This window comes from Pleuronectes platessa, chromosome 21 (assembly GCF_947347685.1).
Source record: "Pleuronectes platessa chromosome 21, fPlePla1.1, whole genome shotgun sequence".
Taxonomy (NCBI): Eukaryota; Metazoa; Chordata; class Actinopteri; order Pleuronectiformes; family Pleuronectidae; genus Pleuronectes; species Pleuronectes platessa.
In genome coordinates this window covers 19,627,055-19,651,793 of record NC_070646.1, presented here as the reverse complement: position 1 = coordinate 19,651,793, position 24,739 = coordinate 19,627,055, and the positions used below count along the sequence as shown (strand labels likewise).

The following is a 24,739-nucleotide window of genomic DNA, read 5'->3' as shown; positions in this document are numbered from 1 at the left end:
CCATAGCCCAACGTGGGGCTTAGTAGAACTAAGACTTTGATCAGCATGCTGGTGCTCCATAGCCCAACGTGGGGCTCGAACCCACGACCCTGAGATTAAGAGTCTCATGCTCTGCCGAACTGAGCTAGCCGGGCTTCTTCCTTATAACTTCCCATCACAATACAAACATCAAAATGCAAGAATATGTTTAATGAGAAGTAAAACCCTCACTATGAAAACAACCTAGGTCTGAGAAAATTATCAGATTACAGAGTAAGTTTTACCCTTAACGTTTTTGACCAAAAGTTTCGTGAACAAAACCAGCCTGAACCAGGTTGCCTAACTCTTTCGCCAGAAGATCAAGCACACTCATGCTATTCATTGGTTAGGGATCGAGTCTCTTGCAGTTTTCAATCCTAGTTTAGGATATAATCTAGACAAATTGAGGGATTCAATCCAAAACATAATTTTCTTATCAGCTGTAGATGTTTGATTGGTGTATATGAAACCTACGTTATATAAATGTTCTGATGTTTCCTTTAATAAGGAACAATTTAAGCTTTAGTAGAACTAAGACTTTGATCAACATGCGGGTGCTCAATTCCTATTCTTGAAAGCTCAATAGCCCAAAGTGGGGCTCGAACCCACGACCCTGAGATTAAGAGTCTCATGCTCTGCCGAACTGAGCTAGCCGGGCTTCTTCTTTATAACTTCCCATCACAATACAAACATCAAAATGCAAGAATATGTTTAATGAGAAGTAAAACCCTCTACTATGAAAACAACCTAGGTCTGAGAAAATTATCAGATTACAGAGTAAGTTTTACCCTTAACGTTTTTGACCAAAAGTTTCGTGAACAAAACCAGCCTGAACCAGGTTGCCTAACTCTTTCGCCAGAAGATCAAGCACACTCATGCTATTCATTGGTTAGGGATCGAGTCTCTTGCAGTTTTCAATCCTAGTTTAGGATATAATCTAGACAAATTGATGGATTCAATCCAAAACATAATTTTCTTATCAGCTGTAGATGTTTGATTGGTGTGTCTGAAACCTACGTTATATAAATGTTCTGATGTTTCCTTTCATAAGGAACAATGTAAGCTTTAGTAGAACTAAGACTTTGATCAACATGCGGGTGCTCAATTCCTATTCTTGAAAGCTCAATAGCCCAAAGTGGGGCTCGAACCCACGACCCTGAGATTAAGAGTCTCATGCTCTGCCGAACTGAGCTAGCCGGGCTTCTTCCTTATAACTTCCCATCACAATACAAACATCAAAATGCAAGAATATGTTTAATGAGAAGTAAAACCCTCTATTATGAAAACAACCTAGCTCTGAGAAAATTATCAGATTACAGAGTAAGTTTTACCCTTAACGTTTTTGACCACAAGTTCCGTGAACAAAACCAGCCTGAACCATCTTGCCTAACTCTTTCGCCAGAAGATAAAACACATGCATGCTTGTTAATTGTTATGGCTTCAATCTGTTGCAGTTTTCCATTATAGTTAAGCTATATAAACTAGACAAATTGATGGATTCAATATATACATAATTTTCTGATCAGCCGTTGATGTTTAATTGGTGTGTGTGATACCAATGGAATGTATATGCTCTGACGTTTCCTTTAATAAAGAGTCTTTTAAGCTAAGACTTTGATCAGCATGCTGGTGCTCAATTCCTAATCTTAAAAGCTTCATAGCCCAACGTGGGGCTCGAACCCACTACCCTGACATTAAGAGTCTCATGCTCTACCGAATTTAGCTAGCCTGGCTTCTACCTTGAAACTTCACATCACGATGGAGATGTTAGAATGCAAGAATATATTTCATGAGAAGTAAAGCCCTCTAGTATGAAAACAACCTAGGTCTGAGAAAATGATCAGTTTACAGAGTAAGTTTTACCCTTAACGTTTTTGACCACATGTTCCTTGAACAAAACCAGCCTGAACCAGGCTGCCTAACTCTTTCGCCAGAAGATCAAGCACACTCATGCTATTCATTGGTTAGGGATCGAGTCTCTTGCAGTTTTCAATCCTAGTTTAGGATATAATCTAGACAAATTGAGGGATTCAATCCAAAACATAATTTTCTTATCAGCTGTAGATGTTTGATTGGTGTATATGAAACCTACGTTATATAAATGTTCTGATGTTTCCTTTAATAAGGAACAATTTAAGCTTTAGTAGAACTAAGACTTTGATCAACATGCGGGTGCTCAATTCCTATTCTTGAAAGCTCAATAGCCCAAAGTGGGGCTCGAACCCACGACCCTGAGATTAAGAGTCTCATGCTCTGCCGAACTGAGCTAGCCGGGCTTCTTCTTTATAACTTCCCATCACAATACAAACATCAAAATGCAAGAATATGTTTAATGAGAAGTAAAACCCTCTACTATGAAAACAACCTAGGTCTGAGAAAATTATCAGATTACAGAGTAAGTTTTACCCTTAACGTTTTTGACCAAAAGTTTCGTGAACAAAACCAGCCTGAACCAGGTTGCCTAACTCTTTCGCCAGAAGATCAAGCACACTCATGCTATTCATTGGTTAGGGATCGAGTCTCTTGCAGTTTTCAATCCTAGTTTAGGATATAATCTAGACAAATTGATGGATTCAATCCAAAACATAATTTTCTTATCAGCTGTAGATGTTTGATTGGTGTGTCTGAAACCTACGTTATATAAATGTTCTGATGTTTCCTTTCATAAGGAACAATGTAAGCTTTAGTAGAACTAAGACTTTGATCAACATGCGGGTGCTCAATTCCTATTCTTGAAAGCTCAATAGCCCAAAGTGGGGCTCGAACCCACGACCCTGAGATTAAGAGTCTCATGCTCTGCCGAACTGAGCTAGCCGGGCTTCTTCCTTATAACTTCCCATCACAATACAAACATCAAAATGCAAGAATATGTTTAATGAGAAGTAAAACCCTCTATTATGAAAACAACCTAGCTCTGAGAAAATTATCAGATTACAGAGTAAGTTTTACCCTTAACGTTTTTGACCACAAGTTCCGTGAACAAAACCAGCCTGAACCATCTTGCCTAACTCTTTCGCCAGAAGATAAAACACATGCATGCTTGTTAATTGTTATGGCTTCAATCTGTTGCAGTTTTCCATTATAGTTAAGCTATATAAACTAGACAAATTGATGGATTCAATATATACATAATTTTCTGATCAGCCGTTGATGTTTAATTGGTGTGTGTGATACCAATGGAATGTATATGCTCTGATGTTTCCTTTAATAAAGAGTCTTTTAAGCTAAGACTTTGATCAGCATGCTGGTGCTCAATTCCTAATCTTAAAAGCTTCATAGCCCAACGTGGGGCTCGAACCCACTACCCTGACATTAAGAGTCTCATGCTCTACCGAATTTAGCTAGCCTGGCTTCTACCTTGAAACTTCACATCACGATGGAGATGTTAGAATGCAAGAATATATTTCATGAGAAGTAAAGCCCTCTAGTATGAAAACAACCTAGGTCTGAGAAAATGATCAGTTTACAGAGTAAGTTTTACCCTTAACGTTTTTGACCACATGTTCCTTGAACAAAACCAGCCTGAACCAGGCTGCCTAACTCTTTCGCCAGAAGATCAAGCACACTCATGCTATTCATTGGTTAGGGATCGAGTCTCTTGCAGTTTTCAATCCTAGTTTAGGATATAATCTAGACAAATTGAGGGATTCAATCCAAAACATAATTTTCTTATCAGCTGTAGATGTTTGATTGGTGTATATGAAACCTACGTTATATAAATGTTCTGATGTTTCCTTTAATAAGGAACAATTTAAGCTTTAGTAGAACTAAGACTTTGATCAACATGCGGGTGCTCAATTCCTATTCTTGAAAGCTCAATAGCCCATGGTGGGGCTCGAACCCACGACCCTGAGATTAAGAGTCTCATGCTCTGCCGAACTGAGCTAGCCGGGCTTCTTCCTTATAACTTCCCATCACAATACAAACATCAAAATGCAAGAATATGTTTAATGAGAAGTAAAACCCTCTACTATGAAAACAACCTAGGTCTGAGAAAATTATCAGATTACAGAGTAAGTTTTACCCTTAACGTTTTTGACCAAAAGTTTCGTGAACAAAACCAGCCTGAACCAGGTTGCCTAACTCTTTCGCCAGAAGATCAAGCACACTCATGCTATTCATTGGTTAGGGATCGAGTCTCTTGCAGTTTTCAATCCTAGTTTAGGATATAATCTAGACAAATTGAGGGATTCAATCCAAAACATAATTTTCTTATCAGCTGTAGATGTTTGATTGGTGTATATGAAACCTACGTTATATAAATGTTCTGATGTTTCCTTTAATAAGGAACAATTTAAGCTTTAGTAGAACTAAGACTTTGATCAACATGCGGGTGCTCAATTCCTATTCTTGAAAGCTCAATAGCCCAAAGTGGGGCTCGAACCCACGACCCTGAGATTAAGAGTCTCATGCTCTGCCGAACTGAGCTAGCCGGGCTTCTTCCTTATAACTTCCCATCACAATACAAACATCAAAATGCAAGAATATGTTTAATGAGAAGTAAAACCCTCTACTATGAAAACAACCTAGGTCTGAGAAAATTATCAGATTACAGAGTAAGTTTTACCCTTAACGTTTTTGACCAAAAGTTTCGTGAACAAAACCAGCCTGAACCAGGTTGCCTAACTCTTTCGCCAGAAGATCAAGCACACTCATGCTATTCATTGGTTAGGGATCGAGTCTCTTGCAGTTTTCAATCCTAGTTTAGGATATAATCTAGACAAATTGATGGATTCAATCCAAAACATAATTTTCTTATCAGCTGTAGATGTTTGATTGGTGTGTCTGAAACCTACGTTATATAAATGTTCTGATGTTTCCTTTCATAAGGAACAATGTAAGCTTTAGTAGAACTAAGACTTTGAACAACATGCGGTTGCTCAATTCCTATTCTTGAAAGCTCAATAGCCCAACGTGGGGCTCGAACCCACGACCCTGAGATTAAGAGTCTCATGCTCTACCCAACTGAGCTAGCCGGGCTTCTTCCATATAACTTCCCATCACAATAGAAACATCAAAATGCAAGAATATGTTTAATGAGAAGTAAAACCCTCTACTATGAAAACAACCTAGGTCTGAGAAAATTATCAGATTACAGAGTAAGTTTTACCCTTAACGTTTTTGACCACAAGTTCCTTGAACAAAACCAGCCTGAACCAGGCTGCCTAACTCTTTCGCCAGAAGATCAAGCACACTCATGCTATTCATTGGTTAGGGATCGAGTCTCTTGCAGTTTTCAATCCTAGTTTAGGATATAATCTAGACAAATTGAGGGATTCAATCCAAAACATAATTTTCTTATCAGCTGTAGATGTTTGATTGGTGTATATGAAACCTACGTTATATAAATGTTCTGATGTTTCCTTTAATAAGGAACAATTTAAGCTTTAGTAGAACTAAGACTTTGATCAACATGCGGGTGCTCAATTCCTATTCTTGAAAGCTCAATAGCCCAAAGTGGGGCTCGAACCCACGACCCTGAGATTAAGAGTCTCATGCTCTGCCGAACTGAGCTAGCCGGGCTTCTTCCTTATAACTTCCCATCACAATACAAACATCAAAATGCAAGAATATGTTTAATGAGAAGTAAAACCCTCTACTATGAAAACAACCTAGGTCTGAGAAAATTATCAGATTACAGAGTAAGTTTTACCCTTAACGTTTTTGACCAAAAGTTTCGTGAACAAAACCAGCCTGAACCAGGTTGCCTAACTCTTTCGCCAGAAGATCAAGCACACTCATGCTATTCATTGGTTAGGGATCGAGTCTCTTGCAGTTTTCAATCCTAGTTTAGGATATAATCTAGACAAATTGATGGATTCAATCCAAAACATAATTTTCTTATCAGCTGTAGATGTTTGATTGGTGTGTCTGAAACCTACGTTATATAAATGTTCTGATGTTTTCTTTCATAAGGAACAATGTAAGCTTTAGTAGAACTAAGACTTTGAACAACATGCGGTTGCTCAATTCCTATTCTTGAAAGCTCAATAGCCCAACGTGGGGCTCGAACCCACGACCCTGAGACTAAGAGTCTCATGCTCTACCGAACTGAGCTAGCCGGGCTTCTTCCATATAACCTCCCATCACAATAGAAACATCAAAATGCAAGAAGATGTTTAATGAGAAGTAAAACCCTCTACTATGAAAACAACCTAGCTCTGAGAAAATTATCAGATTACAGAGTAAGTTTTACCCTTAACGTTTTTGACCACAAGTTCCGTGAACAAAACCAGCCTGAACCATCTTGCCTAACTCTTTCGCCAGAAGATAAAACACATGCATGCTTGTTAATTGTTATGGCTTCAATCTGTTGAAGTTTTCCATTATAGTTAAGCTATATAAACTAGACAAATTGATGGATTCAATATATACATAATTTTCTGATCAGCCGTTGATGTTTAATTGGTGTGTGTGATACCAATGGAATGTATATGCTCTGATGTTTCCTTTAATAAAGAGTCTTTTAAGCTAAGACTTTGATCAGCATGCTGGTGCTCAATTCCTAATCTTAAAAGCTTCATAGCCCAACGTGGGGCTCGAACCCACTACCCTGACATTAAGAGTCTCATGCTCTACCGAATTTAGCTAGCCTGGCTTCTACCTTGAAACTTCACATCACGATGGAGATGTTAGAATGCAAGAATATATTTCATGAGAAGTAAAGCCCTCTAGTATGAAAACAACCTAGGTCTGAGAAAATGATCAGTTTACAGAGTAAGTTTTACCCTTAACGTTTTTGACCACAAGTTCCTTGAACAAAACCAGCCTGAACCAGGCTGCCTAACTCTTTCGCCAGAAGATCAAGCACACTCATGCTATTCATTGGTTAGGCATCGAGTCTCTTGCAGTTTTCAATCCTAGTTTAGGATATAATCTAGACAAATTGAGGGATTCAATCCAAAACATAATTTTCTTATCAGCTGTAGATGTTTGATTGGTGTATATGAAACCTACGTTATATAAATGTTCTGATGTTTCCTTTAATAAGGAACAATTTAAGCTTTAGTAGAACTAAGACTTTGATCAACATGCGGGTGCTCAATTCCTATTCTTGAAAGCTCAATAGCCCATGGTGGGGCTCGAACCCACGACCCTGAGATTAAGAGTCTCATGCTCTGCCGAACTGAGCTAGCCGGGCTTCTTCCTTATAACTTCCCATCACAATACAAACATCAAAATGCAAGAATATGTTTAATGAGGAGTAAAACCCTCTACTATGAAAACAACCTAGGTCTGAGAAAATTATCAGATTACAGAGTAAGTTTTACCCTTAACGTTTTTGACCAAAAGTTTCGTGAACAAAACCAGCCTGAACCAGGTTGCCTAACTCTTTCGCCAGAAGATCAAGCACACTCATGCTATTCATTGGTTAGGGATCGAGTCTCTTGCAGTTTTCAATCCTAGTTTAGGATATAATCTAGACAAATTGATGGATTCAATTCAAAACATAATTTTCTTATCAGCTGTAGATGTTTGATTGGTGTGTCTGAAACCTACGTTATATAAATGTTCTGATGTTTCCTTTCATAAGGAACAATGTAAGCTTTAGTAGAACTAAGACTTTGAACAACATGCGGTTGCTCAATTCCTATTCTTGAAAGCTCAATAGCCCAACGTGGGGCTCGAACCCACGACCCTGAGATTAAGAGTCTCATGCTCTACCGAACTGAGCTAGCCGGGCTTCTTCCTTATAACTTCCCATCACAATACAAACATCAAAATGCAAGAATATGTTTAATGAGAAGTAAAACCCTCTACTATGAAAACAACCTAGGTCTGAGAAAATTATCAGATTACAGAGTAAGTTTTACCCTTAACGTTTATGACCACAAGTTCCGTGAACAAAACCAGCCTGAACCATCTTGCCTAACTCTTTCGCCAGAAGATAAAATACATGCATGCTTGTTAATTGTTATGGCTTCAATCTGTTGCAGTTTTCCATTATAGTTAAGCTATATAAACTAGACAAATTGATGGATTCAATATATACATAATTTTCTGATCAGCCGTTGATGTTTAATTGGTGTGTGTGATACCTATGGAATGTATATGCTCTGATGTTTCCTTTAATAAAGAGTCTTTTAAGCTAAGACTTTCATCAGCATGCTGGTGCTCAATTCCTAATCTTAAAAGCTTCATAGCCCAACGTGGGGCTCGAACCCACGACCCTGACATTAAGAGTCTCATGCTCTACCGAATTTAGCTAGCCTGGCTTCTACCTTGAAACTTCACATCACGATGGAGATGTTAGAATGCAAGAATATATTTCATGAGAAGTAAAGCCCTCTAGTATGAAAACAACCTAGGTCTGAGAAAATGATCAGTTTACAGAGTAAGTTTTACCCTTAACGTTTTTGACCACAAGTTCCTTGAACAAAACCAGCCTGAACCAGGCTGCCTAACTCTTTCGCCAGAAGATCAAGCACACTCATGCTATTCATTGGTTAGGGATCGAGTCGCTTGCAGTTTGCAATTCTAGTTTAGGATATAATTTAGACAAATTGATGGATTCAATCCAAAACATAATTTTCTTATCAGCTTTAGATGTTTGATTGGTGTGTCTGAAACCTATGTTATGTATATGCTCTGATGTTTCCTTTAATAAGGAACAATTTAAGCTTTAGTAGAACTAAGACTTTGATCAGCATGCGGGTGCTCATTTCCTATTCTTAAAAGCTCAATAGCCTAACGTGGGGCTCGAACCCACGACCCTGAGATTAAGAGTCTCATGCTCTACCGAACTGAGCTAGCCGGGCTTCTTCCTTATAACTTCCCATCACAATACAAACATCAAAATGCAAGAATATGTTTAATGAGAAGTAAAACCCTCTACTATGAAAACAACCTAGGTCTGAGAAAATTATCAGATTACAGAGTAAGTTTTACCCTTAACGTTTTTGACCAAAAGTTTCGTGAACAAAACCAGCCTGAACCAGGTTGCCTAACTCTTTCGCCAGAAGATCAAGCACACTCATGCTATTCATTGGTTAGGGATCGAGTCTCTTGCAGTTTTCAATCCTAGTTTAGGATATAATCTAGACAAATTGATGGATTCAATCCAAAACATAATTTTCTTATCAGCTGTAGATGTTTGATTGGTGTGTCTGAAACCTACGTTATATAAATGTTCTGATGTTTCCTTTCATAAGGAACAATGTAAGCTTTAGTAGAACTAAGACTTTGAACAACATGCGGTTGCTCAATTCCTATTCTTGAAAGCTCAATAGCCCAAAGTGGGGCTCGAACCCACGACCCTGAGATTAAGAGTCTCATGCTCTGCCGAACTGAGCTAGCCGGGCTTCTTCCTTATAACTTCCCATCACAATACAAACATCAAAATGCAAGAATATGTTTAATGAGAAGTAAAACCCTCTACTATGAAAACAACCTAGGTCTGAGAAAATTATCAGATTACAGAGTAAGTTTTACCCTTAACGTTTTTGACCAAAAGTTTCGTGAACAAAACCAGCCTGAACCAGGTTGCCTAACTCTTTCGCCAGAAGATAAAATACATGCATGCTTGTTAATTGTTATGGCTTCAATCTGTTGCAGTTTTCCATTATAGTTAAGCTATATAAACTAGACAAATTGATGGATTCAATATATACATAATTTTCTGATCAGCCGTTGATGTTTAATTGGTGTGTGTGATACCTATGGAATGTATATGCTCTGATGTTTCCTTTAATAAAGAGTCTTTTAAGCTAAGACTTTGATCAGCATGCTGGTGCTCAATTCCTAATCTTAAAAGCTTCATAGCCCAACGTGGGGCTCGAACCCACGACCCTGACATTAAGAGTCTCATGCTCTACCGAATTTAGCTAGCCTGGCTTCTACCTTGAAACTTCACATCACGATGGAGATGTTAGAATGCAAGAATATATTTCATGAGAAGTAAAGCCCTCTAGTATGAAAACAACCTAGGTCTGAGAAAATGATCAGTTTACAGAGTAAGTTTTACCCTTAACGTTTTTGACCACAAGTTCCTTGAACAAAACCAGCCTGAACCAGGCTGCCTAACTCTTTCGCCAGAAGATCAAGCACACTCATGCTATTCATTGGTTAGGGATCGAGTCGCTTGCAGTTTGCAATTCTAGTTTAGGATATAATTTAGACAAATTGATGGATTCAATCCAAAACATAATTTTCTTATCAGCTTTAGATGTTTGATTGGTGTGTCTGAAACCTATGTTATGTATATGCTCTGATGTTTCCTTTAATAAGGAACAATTTAAGCTTTAGTAGAACTAAGACTTTGATCAGCATGCGGGTGCTCATTTCCTATTGTTAAAAGCTCAATAGCCCAACGTGGGGCTCGAACCCACGACCCTGAGATTAAGAGTCTCATGCTCTACCGAACTGAGCTAGCCGGGCTTCTTCCATATAACCTCCCATCACAATAGAAACATCAAAATGCAAGAATATGTTTAATGAGAAGTAAAACCCTCTACTATGAAAACAACCTAGCTCTGAGAAAATTATCAGATTACAGAGTAAGTTTTACCCTTAACGTTTTTGACCACAAGTTCCGTGAACAAAACCAGCCTGAACCATCTTGCCTAACTCTTTCGCCAGAAGATAAAATACATGCATGCTTGTTAATTGTTATGGCTTCAATCTGTTGCAGTTTTCCATTATAGTTAAGCTATATAAACTAGACAAATTGATGGATTCAATATATACATAATTTTCTGATCAGCCGTTGATGTTTAATTGGTGTGTGTGATACCAATGGAATGTATATGCTCTGATGTTTCCTTTAATAAAGAGTCTTTTAAGCTAAGACTTTGATCAGCATGCTGGTGCTCAATTCCTAATCTTAAAAGCTTCATAGCCCAACGTGGGGCTCGAACCCACTACCCTGACATTAAGAGTCTCATGCTCTACCGAATTTAGCTAGCCTGGCTTCTACCTTGAAACTTCACATCACGATGGAGATGTTAGAATGCAAGAATATATTTCATGAGAAGTAAAGCCCTCTAGTATGAAAACAACCTAGGTCTGAGAAAATGATCAGTTTACAGAGTAAGTTTTACCCTTAACGTTTTTGACCACAAGTTCCTTGAACAAAACCAGCCTGAACCAGGCTGCCTAACTCTTTCGCCAGAAGATCAAGCACACTCATGCTATTCATTGGTTAGGCATCGAGTCTCTTGCAGTTTTCAATCCTAGTTTAGGATATAATCTAGACAAATTGAGGGATTCAATCCAAAACATAATTTTCTTATCAGCTGTAGATGTTTGATTGGTGTATATGAAACCTACGTTATATAAATGTTCTGATGTTTCCTTTAATAAGGAACAATTTAAGCTTTAGTAGAACTAAGACTTTGATCAACGTGCGGGTGCTCAATTCCTATTCTTGAAAGCTCAATAGCCCATGGTGGGGCTCGAACCCACGACCCTGAGATTAAGAGTCTCATGCTCTGCCGAACTGAGCTAGCCGGGCTTCTTCCTTATAACTTCCCATCACAACACAAACATCAAAATGCAAGAATATGTTTAATGAGGAGTAAAACCCTCTACTATGAAAACAACCTAGGTCTGAGAAAATTATCAGATTACAGAGTAAGTTTTACCCTTAACGTTTTTGACCAAAAGTTTCGTGAACAAAACCAGCCTGAACCAGGTTGCCTAACTCTTTCGCCAGAAGATCAAGCACACTCATGCTATTCATTGGTTAGGGATCGAGTCTCTTGCAGTTTTCAATCCTAGTTTAGGATATAATCTAGACAATTGATGGATTCAATCCAAAACATAATTTTCTTATCAGCTGTAGATGTTTGATTGGTGTGTCTGAAACCTACGTTATATAAATGTTCTGATGTTTCCTTTCATAAGGAACAATGTAAGCTTTAGTAGAACTAAGACTTTGAACAACATGCGGTTGCTCAATTCCTATTCTTGAAAGCTCAATAGCCCAACGTGGGGCTCGAACCCACGACCCTGAGATTAAGAGTCTCATGCTCTACCGAACTGAGCTAGCCGGGCTTCTTCCATATAACCTCCCATCACAATAGAAACATCAAAATGCAAGAATATGTTTAATGAGAAGTAAAACCCTCTACTATGAAAACAACCTAGCTCTGAGAAAATTATCAGATTACAGAGTAAGTTTTACCCTTAACGTTTTTGACCACAAGTTCCGTGAACAAAACCAGCCTGAACCATCTTGCCTAACTCTTTCGCCAGAAGATAAAACACATGCATGCTTGTTAATTGTTATGGCTTCAATCTGTTGCAGTTTTCCATTATAGTTAAGCTATATAAACTAGACAAATTGATGGATTCAATATATACATAATTTTCTGATCAGCCGTTGATGTTTAATTGGTGTGTGTGATACCAATGGAATGTATATGCTCTGATGTTAACTTTAATAAAGAGTCTTTTAAGCTAAGACTTTGATCAGCATGCTGGTGCTCAATTCCTAATCTTAAAAGCTTCATAGCCCAACGTGGGGCTCGAACCCACTACCCTGACATTAAGAGTCTCATGCTCTACCGAATTTAGCTAGCCTGGCTTCTACCTTGAAACTTCACATCACGATGGAGATGTTAGAATGCAAGAATATATTTCATGAGAAGTAAAGCCCTCTAGTATGAAAACAACCTAGGTCTGAGAAAATGATCAGTTTACAGAGTAAGTTTTACCCTTAACGTTTTTGACCACAAGTTCCTTGAACAAAACCAGCCTGAACCAGGCTGCCTAACTCTTTCGCCAGAAGATCAAGCACACTCATGCTATTCATTGGTTAGGGATCGAGTCGCTTGCAGTTTGCAATCCTAGTTTAGGATATAATCTAGACAAATTGAGGGATTCAATCCAAAACATAATTTTCTTATTAGCTGTAGATGTTTGATTGGTGTATATGAAACCTACGTTATATAAATGTTCTGATGTTTCCTTTAATAAGGAACAATTTAAGCTTTAGTAGAACTAAGACTTTGATCAACATGCGGGTGCTCAATTCCTATTCTTGAAAGCTCAATAGCCCAAAGTGGGGCTCGAACCCACGACCCTGAGATTAAGAGTCTCATGCTCTGCCGAACTGAGCTAGCCGGGCTTCTTCCTTATAACTTCCCATCACAATACAAACATCAAAATGCAAGAATATGTTTATTGAGAAGTAAAGCTCTCTAGTATGAAAACAACCTAGGTCTGAGAAAATGATCAGTTTACAGAGTAAGTTTTACCCTTAACGTTTTTGACCACAAGTTCCTTGAACAAAACCAGCCTGAACCAGGCTGCCTAACTCTTTCGCCAGAAGATCAAGCACACTCATGCTATTCATTGGTTAGGGATCGAGTCGCTTGCAGTTTGCAATTCTAGTTTAGGATATAATTTAGACAAATTGATGGATTCAATCCAAAACATAATTTTCTTATCAGCTTTAGATGTTTGATTGGTGTGTCTGAAACCTATGTTATGTATATGCTCTGATGTTTCCTTTAATAAGGAACAATTTAAGCTTTAGTAGAACTAAGACTTTGATCAGCATGCGGGTGCTCATTTCCTATTGTTAAAAGCTCAATAGCCCAACGTGGGGCTCGAACCCACGACCCTGAGATTAAGAGTCTCATGCTCTACCGAACTGAGCTAGCCGGGATTCTTCCATGTAACCTCCCATCACAATAGAAACATCAAAATGCAAGAATATGTTTAATGAGAAGAAAAACCCTCTACTATGAAAACAACCTAGGTCTGAGAAAATTATCAGATTACAGAGTAAGTTTTACCCTTAACGTTTTTGACCACAAGTTCCTTGAACAAAACCAGCCTGAACCAGGCTGCCTAACTCTTTCGCCAGAAGATCAAGCACACTCATGCTATTCATTGGTTAGGGATCGAGTCTCTTGCAGTTTTCAATCCTAGTTTAGGATATAATCTAGACAAATTGAGGGATTCAATCCAAAACATAATTTTGTTATCAGCTGTAGATGTTTGATTGGTGTATATGAAACCTACGTTATATAAATGTTCTGATGTTTCCTTTAATAAGGAACAATTTAAGCTTTAGTAGAACTAAGACTTTGAACAACATGCGGTTGCTCAATTCCTATTCTTGAAAGCTCAATAGCCCAACGTGGGGCTCGAACCCACGACCCTGAGATTAAGAGTCTCATGCTCTACCGAACTGAGCTAGCCGGGCTTCTTCCTTATAACTTCCCATCACAATACAAACATCAAAATGCAAGAATATGTTTAATGAGAAGTAAAACCCTCTACTATGAAAACAACCTAGGTCTGAGAAAATTATCAGATTACAGAGTAAATTTTACCCTTAACGTTTTTGACCAAAAGTTTCGTGAACAAAACCAGCCTGAACCAGGTTGCCTAACTCTTTCGCCAGAAGATCAAGCACACTCATGCTATTCATTGGTTAGGGATCGAGTCTCTTGCAGTTTTCAATCCTAGTTTAGGATATAATCTAGACAAATTGATGGATTCAATCCAAAACATAATTTTCTTATCAGCTGTAGATGTTTGATTGGTGTGTCTGAAACCTACGTTATATAAATGTTCTGATGTTTCCTTTCATAAGGAACAATGTAAGCTTTAGTAGAACTAAGACTTTGAACAACATGCGGTTGCTCAATTCCTATTCTTGAAAGCTCAATAGCCCAACGTGGGGCTCGAACCCACGACCCTGAGATTAAGAGTCTCATGCTCTACCGAACTGAGCTAGCCGGGCTTCTTCCATATAACCTCCCATCACAATAGAAACATCAAAATGCAAGAATATGTTTAATGAGAAGTAAAACCCTCTACTATGAAAACAACCTAGCTCTGAGAAAATTATCAGATTACAGAGTAAGTTTTACCCTTAACGTTTTTGACCACAAGTTCCGTGAACAAAACCAGCCTGAACCATCTTGCCTAACTCTTTCGCCAGAAGATAAAATACATGCATGCTTGTTAATTGTTATGGCTTCAATCTGTTGCAGTTTTCCATTATAGTTAAGCTATATAAACTAGACAAATTGATGGATTCAATATATACATAATTTTCTGATCAGCCGTTGATGTTTAATTGGTGTGTGTGATACCAATGGAATGTATATGCTCTGATGTTTCCTTTAATAAAGAGTCTTTTAAGCTAAGACTTTGATCAGCATGCTGGTGCTCAATTCCTAATCTTAAAAGCTTCATAGCCCAACGTGGGGCTCGAACCCACTACCCTGACATTAAGAGTCTCATGCTCTACCGAATTTAGCTAGCCTGGCTTCTACCTTGAAACTTCACATCACGATGGAGATGTTAGAATGCAAGAATATATTTCATGAGAAGTAAAGCCCTCTAGTATGAAAACAACCTAGGTCTGAGAAAATGATCAGTTTACAGAGTAAGTTTTACCCTTAACGTTTTTGACCACAAGTTCCTTGAACAAAACCAGCCTGAACCAGGCTGCCTAACTCTTTCGCCAGAAGATCAAGCACACTCATGCTATTCATTGGTTAGGCATCGAGTCTCTTGCAGTTTTCAATCCTAGTTTAGGATATAATCTAGACAAATTGAGGGATTCAATCCAAAACATAATTTTCTTATCAGCTGTAGATGTTTGATTGGTGTATATGAAACCTACGTTATATAAATGTTCTGATGTTTCCTTTAATAAGGAACAATTTAAGCTTTAGTAGAACTAAGACTTTGATCAACGTGCGGGTGCTCAATTCCTATTCTTGAAAGCTCAATAGCCCATGGTGGGGCTCGAACCCACGACCCTGAGATTAAGAGTCTCATGCTCTGCCGAACTGAGCTAGCCGGGCTTCTTCCTTATAACTTCCCATCACAACACAAACATCAAAATGCAAGAATATGTTTAATGAGGAGTAAAACCCTCTACTATGAAAACAACCTAGGTCTGAGAAAATTATCAGATTACAGAGTAAGTTTTACCCTTAACGTTTTTGACCAAAAGTTTCGTGAACAAAACCAGCCTGAACCAGGTTGCCTAACTCTTTCGCCAGAAGATCAAGCACACTCATGCTATTCATTGGTTAGGGATCGAGTCTCTTGCAGTTTTCAATCCTAGTTTAGGATATAATCTAGACAATTGATGGATTCAATCCAAAACATAATTTTCTTATCAGCTGTAGATGTTTGATTGGTGTGTCTGAAACCTACGTTATATAAATGTTCTGATGTTTCCTTTCATAAGGAACAATGTAAGCTTTAGTAGAACTAAGACTTTGAACAACATGCGGTTGCTCAATTCCTATTCTTGAAAGCTCAATAGCCCAACGTGGGGCTCGAACCCACGACCCTGAGATTAAGAGTCTCATGCTCTACCGAACTGAGCTAGCCAGGCTTCTTCCATATAACCTCCCATCACAATAGAAACATCAAAATGCAAGAATATGTTTAATGAGAAGTAAAACCCTCTACTATGAAAACAACCTAGCTCTGAGAAAATTATCAGATTACAGAGTAAGTTTTACCCTTAACGTTTTTGACCACAAGTTCCGTGAACAAAACCAGCCTGAACCATCTTGCCTAACTCTTTCGCCAGAAGATAAAACACATGCATGCTTGTTAATTGTTATGGCTTCAATCTGTTGCAGTTTTCCATTATAGTTAAGCTATATAAACTAGACAAATTGATGGATTCAATATATACATAATTTTCTGATCAGCCGTTGATGTTTAATTGGTGTGTGTGATACCAATGGAATGTATATGCTCTGATGTTAACTTTAATAAAGAGTCTTTTAAGCTAAGACTTTGATCAGCATGCTGGTGCTCAATTCCTAATCTTAAAAGCTTCATAGCCCAACGTGGGGCTCGAACCCACTACCCTGACATTAAGAGTCTCATGCTCTACCGAATTTAACTAGCCTGGCTTCTACCTTGAAACTTCACATCACGATGGAGATGTTAGAATGCAAGAATATATTTCATGAGAACTAAAGCCCTCTAGTATGAAAACAACCTAGGTCTGAGAAAATGATCAGTTTACAGAGTAAGTTTTACCCTTAACGTTTTTGACCAAAAGTTTCGTGAACAAAACCAGCCTGAACCAGGTTGCCTAACTCTTTCGCCAGAAGATCAAGCACACTCATGCTATTCATTGGTTAGGGATCGAGTCTCTTGCAGTTTTCAATCCTAGTTTAGGATATAATCTAGACAAATTGATGGATTCAATCCAAAACATAATTTTCTTATCAGCTGTAGATGTTTGATTGGTGTGTCTGAAACCTACGTTATATAAATGTTCTGATGTTTCCTTTCATAAGGAACAATGTAAGCTTTAGTAGAACTAAGACTTTGAACAACATGCGGTTGCTCAATTCCTAATCTTAAAAGCTTCATAGCCCAACGTGGGGCTCGAACCCACGACCCTGACATTAAGAGTCTCATGCTCTACCGAATTTAGCTAGCCTGGCTTCTACCTTGAAACTTCACATCACGATGGAGATGTTAGAATGCAAGAATATATTTCATGAGAAGTAAAGCCCTCTAGTATGAAAACAACCTAGGTCTGAGAAAATGATCAGTTTACAGAGTAAGTTTTACCCTTAACGTTTTTGACCACAAGTTCCTTGAACAAAACCAGCCTGAACCAGGCTGCCTAACTCTTTCGCCAGAAGATCAAGCACACTCATGCTATTCATTGGTTAGGCATCGAGTCTCTTGCAGTTTTCAATCCTAGTTTAGGATATAATCTAGACAAATTGAGGGATTCAATCCAAAACATAATTTTCTTATCAGCTGTAGATATTTGATTGGTGTATATGAAACCTACGTTATATAAATGTTCTGATGTTTCCTTTAATAAGGAACAATTTAAGCTTTAGTAGAACTAAGACTTTGATCAACATGCGGGTGCTCAATTCCTATTCTTGAAAGCTCAATAGCCCATGGTGGGGCTCGAACCCACGACCCTGAGATTAAGAGTCTCATGCTCTGCCGAACTGAGCTAGCCGGGCTTCTTCCTTATAACTTCCCATCACAATACAAACATCAAAATGCAAGAATATGTTTAATGAGTAGTAAAACCCTCTACTATGAAAACAACCTAGGTCTGAGAAAATTATCAGATTACAGAGTAAGTTTTACCCTTAACGTTTTTGACCAAAAGTTTCGTGAACAAAACCAGCCTGAACCAGGTTGCCTAACTCTTTCGCCAGAAGATCAAGCACACTCATGCTATTCATTGGTTAGGGATCGAGTCTCTTGCAGTTTTCAATCCTAGTTTAGGATATAATCTAGACAAATTGATGGATTCAATCCAAAACATAATTTTCTTATCAGCTGTAGATGTTTGATTGGTGTGTCTGAAACCTACGTTATATAAATGTTCTGATGTTTCCTTTCATAAGGAACAATGTAAGCTTTAGTAGAACTAAGACTTTGAACAACATGCGGTTGCTCAATTCCTAATCTTAAAAGCTTCATAGCCCAACGTGGGGCTCGAACCCACGACCCTGACATTAAGAGTCTCATGCTCTACCGAATTTAGCTAGCCTGGCTTCTACCTTGAAACTTCACATCACGATGGAGATGTTAGAATGCAAGAATATATTTCATGAGAAGTAAAGCCCTCTAGTATGAAAACAACCTAGGTCTGAGAAAATGATCAGTTTACAGAGTAAGTTTTACCCTTAACGTTTTTGACCACAAGTTCCTTGAACAAAACCAGCCTGAACCAGGCTGCCTAACTCTTTCGCCAGAAGATCAAGCACACTCATGCTATTCATTGGTTAGGCATCGAGTCTCTTGCAGTTTTCAATCCTAGTTTAGGATATAATCTAGACAAATTGATGGATTCAATCCAAAACATAATTTTCTTATCAGCTGTAGATGTTTGATTGGTGTGTCTGAAACCTACGTTATATAAATGTTCTGATGTTCCCTTTCATAAGGAACAATGTAAGCTTTAGTAGAACTAAGACTTTGAACAACATGCGGTTGCTCAATTCCTATTCTTGAAAGCTCAATAGCCCAACGTGGGGCTCGAACCCACGACCCTGAGATTAAGAGTCTCATGCTCTACCGAACTGAGCTAGCCGGGCTTCTTCCATATAACCTCCCATCACAATAGAAACATCAAAATGCAAGAATATGTTTAATGAGAAGTAAAACCCTCTACTATGAAAACAACCTAGCTCTGAGAAAATTATCAGATTACAGAGTAAGTTTTACCCTTAACGTTTTTGACCACAAGTTCCGTGAACAAAACCAGCCTGAACCATCTTGCCTAACTCTTTCGCCAGAAGATAAAATACATGCATGCTTGTTATTTGTTATGGCTTCAATCTGTTGCAGTTTTCCATTATAGTTAAGCTATATAAACTAGACAAATTGATGGATTCAATATATACATAATTTTCTGATCAGCCGTTGATGTTTAATTGGTGTGTGTGATACCAATGGAATGTATATGCTCTGATGTTTCCTTTAATAAAGAGTCTTTTAAGCTAAGACTTTGATCAGCATGCTGGTGCTCAATTCCTAATCTTAAAAGCTTCATAGCCCAACGTGGGGCTCGAACCCACGACCCTGACATTAAGAGTCTCATGCTCTACCGAATTTAGCTAGCCTGGCTTCTACCTTGAAACTTCACATCACGATGGAGATGTTAGAATGCAAGAATATATTTCATGAGAAGTAAAGCCCTCTAGTATGAAAACAACCTAGGTCTGAGAAAATGATCAGTTTACAGAGTAAGTTTTACCCTTAACGTTTTTGACCACAAGTTCCTTGAACAAAACCAGCCTGAACCAGGCTGCCTAACTCTTTCGCCAGAAGATCAAGCACACTCATGCTATTCATTGGTTAGGCATCGAGTCTCTTGCAGTTTTCAATCCTAGTTTAGGATATAATCTAGACAAATTGAGGGATTCAATCCAAAACATAATTTTCTTATCAGCTGTAGATATTTGATTGGTGTATATGAAACCTACGTTATATAAATGTTCTGATGTTTCCTTTAATAAGGAACAATTTAAGCTTTAGTAGAACTAAGACTTTGATCAACATGCGGGTGCTCAATTCCTATTCTTGAAAGCTCAATAGCCCATGGTGGGGCTCGAACCCACGACCCTGAGATTAAGAGTCTCATGCTCTGCCGAACTGAGCTAGCCGGGCTTCTTCCTTATAACTTCCCATCACAATACAAACATCAAAATGCAAGAATATGTTTAATGAGTAGTAAAACCCTCTACTATGAAAACAACCTAGGTCTGAGAAAATTATCAGATTACAGAGTAAGTTTTACCCTTAACGTTTTTGACCAAAAGTTTCGTGAACAAAACCAGCCTGAACCAGGTTGCCTAACTCTTTCGCCAGAAGATCAAGCACACTCATGCTATTCATTGGTTAGGGATCGAGTCTCTTGCAGTTTTCAATCCTAGTTTAGGATATAATCTAGACAATTGATGGATTCAATCCAAAACATAATTTTCTTATCAGCTGTAGATGTTTGATTGGTGTGTCTGAAACCTACGTTATATAAATGTTCTGATGTTTCCTTTCATAAGGAACAATGTAAGCTTTAGTAGAACTAAGATCTTGAACAACATGCGGTTGCTCAATTCCTATTCTTGGAAGCTCAATAGCCCAACGTGGGGCTCGAACCCACGACCCTGAGATTAAGAGTCTCATGCTCTACCGAACTGAGCTAGCCGGGCTTCTTCCATATAACCTCCCATCACAATAGAAACATCAAAATGCAAGAATATGTTTAATGAGAAGTAAAACCCTCTACTATGAAAACAACCTAGCTCTGAGAAAATTATCAGATTACAGAGTAAGTTTTACCCTTAACGTTTTTGACCACAAGTTCCGTGAACAAAACCAGCCTGAACCATCTTGCCTAACTCTTTCGCCAGAAGATAAAATACATGCATGCTTGTTATTTGTTATGGCTTCAATCTGTTGCAGTTTTCCATTATAGTTAAGCTATATAAACTAGACAAATTGATGGATTCAATATATACATAATTTTCTGATCAGCCGTTGATGTTTAATTGGTGTGTGTGATACCAATGGAATGTATATGCTCTGATGTTTCCTTTAATAAAGAGTCTTTTAAGCTAAGACTTTGATCAGCATGCTGGTGCTCAATTCCTAATCTTAAAAGCTTCATAGCCCAACGTGGGGCTCGAACCCACGACCCTGACATTAAGAGTCTCATGCTCTACCGAATTTAGCTAGCCTGGCTTCTACCTTGAAACTTCACATCACGATGGAGATGTTAGAATGCAAGAATATATTTCATGAGAAGTAAAGCCCTCTAGTATGAAAACAACCTAGGTCTGAGAAAATGATCAGTTTACAGAGTAAGTTTTACCCTTAACGTTTTTGACCACAAGTTCCTTGAACAAAACCAGCCTGAACCAGGCTGCCTAACTCTTTCGCCAGAAGATCAAGCACACTCATGCTATTCATTGGTTAGGCATCGAGTCTCTTGCAGTTTTCAATCCTAGTTTAGGATATAATCTAGACAAATTGAGGGATTCAATCCAAAACATAATTTTCTTATCAGCTGTAGATATTTGATTGGTGTATATGAAACCTACGTTATATAAATGTTCTGATGTTTCCTTTAATAAGGAACAATTTAAGCTTTAGTAGAACTAAGACTTTGATCAACATGCGGGTGCTCAATTCCTATTCTTGAAAGCTCAATAGCCCATGGTGGGGCTCGAACCCACGACCCTGAGATTAAGAGTCTCATGCTCTGCCGAACTGAGCTAGCCGGGCTTCTTCCTTATAACTTCCCATCACAATACAAACATCAAAATGCAAGAATATGTTTAATGAGTAGTAAAACCCTCTACTATGAAAACAACCTAGGTCTGAGAAAATTATCAGATTACAGAGTAAGTTTTACCCTTAACGTTTTTGACCAAAAGTTTCGTGAACAAAACCAGCCTGAACCAGGTTGCCTAACTCTTTCGCCAGAAGATCAAGCACACTCATGCTATTCATTGGTTAGGGATCGAGTCTCTTGCAGTTTTCAATCCTAGTTTAGGATATAATCTAGACAAATTGATGGATTCAATCCAAAACATAATTTTCTTATCAGCTGTAGATGTTTGATTGGTGTGTCTGAAACCTACGTTATATAAATGTTCTGATGTTTCCTTTCATAAGGAACAATGTAAGCTTTAGTAGAACTAAGACTTTGAACAACATGCGGTTGCTCAATTCCTAATCTTAAAAGCTTCATAGCCCAACGTGGGGCTCGAACCCACGACCCTGACATTAAGAGTCTCATGCTCTACCGAATTTAGCTAGCCTGGCTTCTACCTTGAAACTTCACATCACGATGGAGATGTTAGAATGCAAGAATATATTTCATGAGAAGTAAAGCCCTCTAGTATGAAAACAACCTAGGTCTGAGAAAATGATCAGTTTACAGAGTAAGTTTTACCCTTAACGTTTTTGACCACAAGTTCCTTGAACAAAACCAGCCTGAACCAGGCTGCCTAACTCTTTCGCCAGAAGATCAAGCACACTCATGCTATTCATTGGTTAGGCATCGAGTCTCTTGCAGTTTTCAATCCTAGTTTAGGATATAATCTAGACAAATTGATGGATTCAATCCAAAACATAATTTTCTTATCAGCTGTAGATGTTTGATTGGTGTGTCTGAAACCTACGTTATATAAATGTTCTGATGTTTCCTTTCATAAGGAACAATGTAAGCTTTAGTAGAACTAAGACTTTGAACAACATGCGGTTGCTCAATTCCTATTCTTGAAAGCTCAATAGCCCAACGTGGGGCTCGAACCCACGACCCTGAGATTAAGAGTCTCATGCTCTACCGAACTGAGCTAGCCGGGCTTCTTCCATATAACCTCCCATCACAATAGAAACATCAAAATGCAAGAATATGTTTAATGAGAAGTAAAACCCTCTACTATGAAAACAACCTAGGTCTGAGAAAATTATCAGATTACAGAGTAAGTTTTACCCTTAACGTTTTTGACCAAAAGTTTCGTGAACAAAACCAGCCTGAACCAGGTTGCCTAACTCTTTCGCCAGAAGATCAAGCACACTCATGCTATTCATTGGTTAGGGATCGAGTCTCTTGCAGTTTTCAATCCTAGTTTAGGATATAATCTAGACAAATTGAGGGATTCAATCCAAAACATAATTTTCTTATCAGCTGTAGATATTTGATTGGTGTATATGAAACCTACGTTATATAAATGTTCTGATGTTTCCTTTAATAAGGAACAATTTAAGCTTTAGTAGAACTAAGACTTTGATCAACATGCAGGTGCTCAATTCCTATTCTTGAAAGCTCAATAGCCCATGGTGGGGCTCGAACCCACGACCCTGAGATTAAGAGTCTCATGCTCTGCCGAACTGAGCTAGCCGGGCTTCTTCCTTATAACTTCCCATCACAATACAAACATCAAAATGCAAGAATATGTTTAATGAGTAGTAAAACCCTCTACTATGAAAACAACCTAGGTCTGAGAAAATTATCAGATTACAGAGTAAGTTTTACCCTTAACGTTTTTGACCAAAAGTTTCGTGAACAAAACCAGCCTGAACCAGGTTGCCTAACTCTTTCGCCAGAAGATCAAGCACACTCATGCTATTCATTGGTTAGGGATCGAGTCTCTTGCAGTTTTCAATCCTAGTTTAGGATATAATCTAGACAAATTGAGGGATTCAATCCAAAACATAATTTTCTTATCAGCTGTAGATATTTGATTGGTGTATATGAAACCTACGTTATATAAATGTTCTGATGTTTCCTTTAATAAGGAACAATTTAAGCTTTAGTAGAACTAAGACTTTGATCAACATGCAGGTGCTCAATTCCTATTCTTGAAAGCTCAATAGCCCATGGTGGGGCTCGAACCCACGACCCTGAGATTAAGAGTCTCATGCTCTGCCGAACTGAGCTAGCCGGGCTTCTTCCTTATAACTTCCCATCACAATACAAACATCAAAATGCAAGAATATGTTTAATGAGTAGTAAAACCCTCTACTATGAAAACAACCTAGGTCTGAGAAAATTATCAGATTACAGAGTAAGTTTTACCCTTAACGTTTTTGACCAAAAGTTTCGTGAACAAAACCAGCCTGAACCAGGTTGCCTAACTCTTTCGCCAGAAGATCAAGCACACTCATGCTATTCATTGGTTAGGGATCGAGTCTCTTGCAGTTTTCAATCCTAGTTTAGGATATAATCTAGACAAATTGATGGATTCAATCCAAAACATAATTTTCTTATCAGCTGTAGATGTTTGATTGGTGTGTCTGAAACCTACGTTATATAAATGTTCTGATGTTTCCTTTCATAAGGAACAATGTAAGCTTTAGTAGAACTAAGACTTTGAACAACATGCGGTTGCTCAATTCCTAATCTTAAAAGCTTCATAGCCCAACGTGGGGCTCGAACCCACGACCCTGACATTAAGAGTCTCATGCTCTACCGAATTTAGCTAGCCTGGCTTCTACCTTGAAACTTCACATCACGATGGAGATGTTAGAATGCAAGAATATATTTCATGAGAAGTAAAGCCCTCTAGTATGAAAACAACCTAGGTCTGAGAAAATGATCAGTTTACAGAGTAAGTTTTACCCTTAACGTTTTTGACCACAAGTTCCTTGAACAAAACCAGCCTGAACCAGGCTGCCTAACTCTTTCGCCAGAAGATCAAGCACACTCATGCTATTCATTGGTTAGGCATCGAGTCTCTTGCAGTTTTCAATCCTAGTTTAGGATATAATCTAGACAAATTGATGG

At 38.3% G+C, this 24,739-nt stretch overlaps 12 non-coding genes across 12 annotated transcripts; all 12 read right to left on the bottom strand.

Moving 5' to 3' along the window:
• Nucleotides 1–60: 60 nt before the first annotated feature.
• trnak-cuu (transfer RNA lysine (anticodon CUU)) lies at nt 61–134 on the bottom strand. The gene has a single exon. It is a non-coding gene; the product is annotated as a tRNA-Lys (tRNA).
• A 4,790-nt stretch (nt 135–4,924) lies between these two features.
• On the bottom strand, nt 4,925–4,998 carry trnak-cuu (transfer RNA lysine (anticodon CUU)). Its single transcript has one exon. It is a non-coding gene; the product is annotated as a tRNA-Lys (tRNA).
• Nucleotides 4,999–7,628: 2,630 nt separating this feature from the next.
• On the bottom strand, nt 7,629–7,702 carry trnak-cuu (transfer RNA lysine (anticodon CUU)). The gene has a single exon. It is a non-coding gene; the product is annotated as a tRNA-Lys (tRNA).
• Nucleotides 7,703–8,703: 1,001 nt separating this feature from the next.
• Nucleotides 8,704–8,777, bottom strand: trnak-cuu (transfer RNA lysine (anticodon CUU)). Its single transcript has one exon. It is a non-coding gene; the product is annotated as a tRNA-Lys (tRNA).
• Nucleotides 8,778–10,321: 1,544 nt separating this feature from the next.
• trnak-cuu (transfer RNA lysine (anticodon CUU)) lies at nt 10,322–10,395 on the bottom strand. The gene has a single exon. It is a non-coding gene; the product is annotated as a tRNA-Lys (tRNA).
• Nucleotides 10,396–11,938: 1,543 nt separating this feature from the next.
• On the bottom strand, nt 11,939–12,012 carry trnak-cuu (transfer RNA lysine (anticodon CUU)). Its single transcript has one exon. It is a non-coding gene; the product is annotated as a tRNA-Lys (tRNA).
• Nucleotides 12,013–14,099: 2,087 nt separating this feature from the next.
• On the bottom strand, nt 14,100–14,173 carry trnak-cuu (transfer RNA lysine (anticodon CUU)). The gene has a single exon. It is a non-coding gene; the product is annotated as a tRNA-Lys (tRNA).
• A 469-nt stretch (nt 14,174–14,642) lies between these two features.
• trnak-cuu (transfer RNA lysine (anticodon CUU)) lies at nt 14,643–14,716 on the bottom strand. Its single transcript has one exon. It is a non-coding gene; the product is annotated as a tRNA-Lys (tRNA).
• A 1,543-nt stretch (nt 14,717–16,259) lies between these two features.
• trnak-cuu (transfer RNA lysine (anticodon CUU)) lies at nt 16,260–16,333 on the bottom strand. Its single transcript has one exon. It is a non-coding gene; the product is annotated as a tRNA-Lys (tRNA).
• A 2,630-nt stretch (nt 16,334–18,963) lies between these two features.
• trnak-cuu (transfer RNA lysine (anticodon CUU)) lies at nt 18,964–19,037 on the bottom strand. The gene has a single exon. It is a non-coding gene; the product is annotated as a tRNA-Lys (tRNA).
• A 1,543-nt stretch (nt 19,038–20,580) lies between these two features.
• On the bottom strand, nt 20,581–20,654 carry trnak-cuu (transfer RNA lysine (anticodon CUU)). The gene has a single exon. It is a non-coding gene; the product is annotated as a tRNA-Lys (tRNA).
• Nucleotides 20,655–22,741: 2,087 nt separating this feature from the next.
• Nucleotides 22,742–22,815, bottom strand: trnak-cuu (transfer RNA lysine (anticodon CUU)). The gene has a single exon. It is a non-coding gene; the product is annotated as a tRNA-Lys (tRNA).
• Between the last annotated feature and the right edge of the window lie 1,924 nt (nt 22,816–24,739).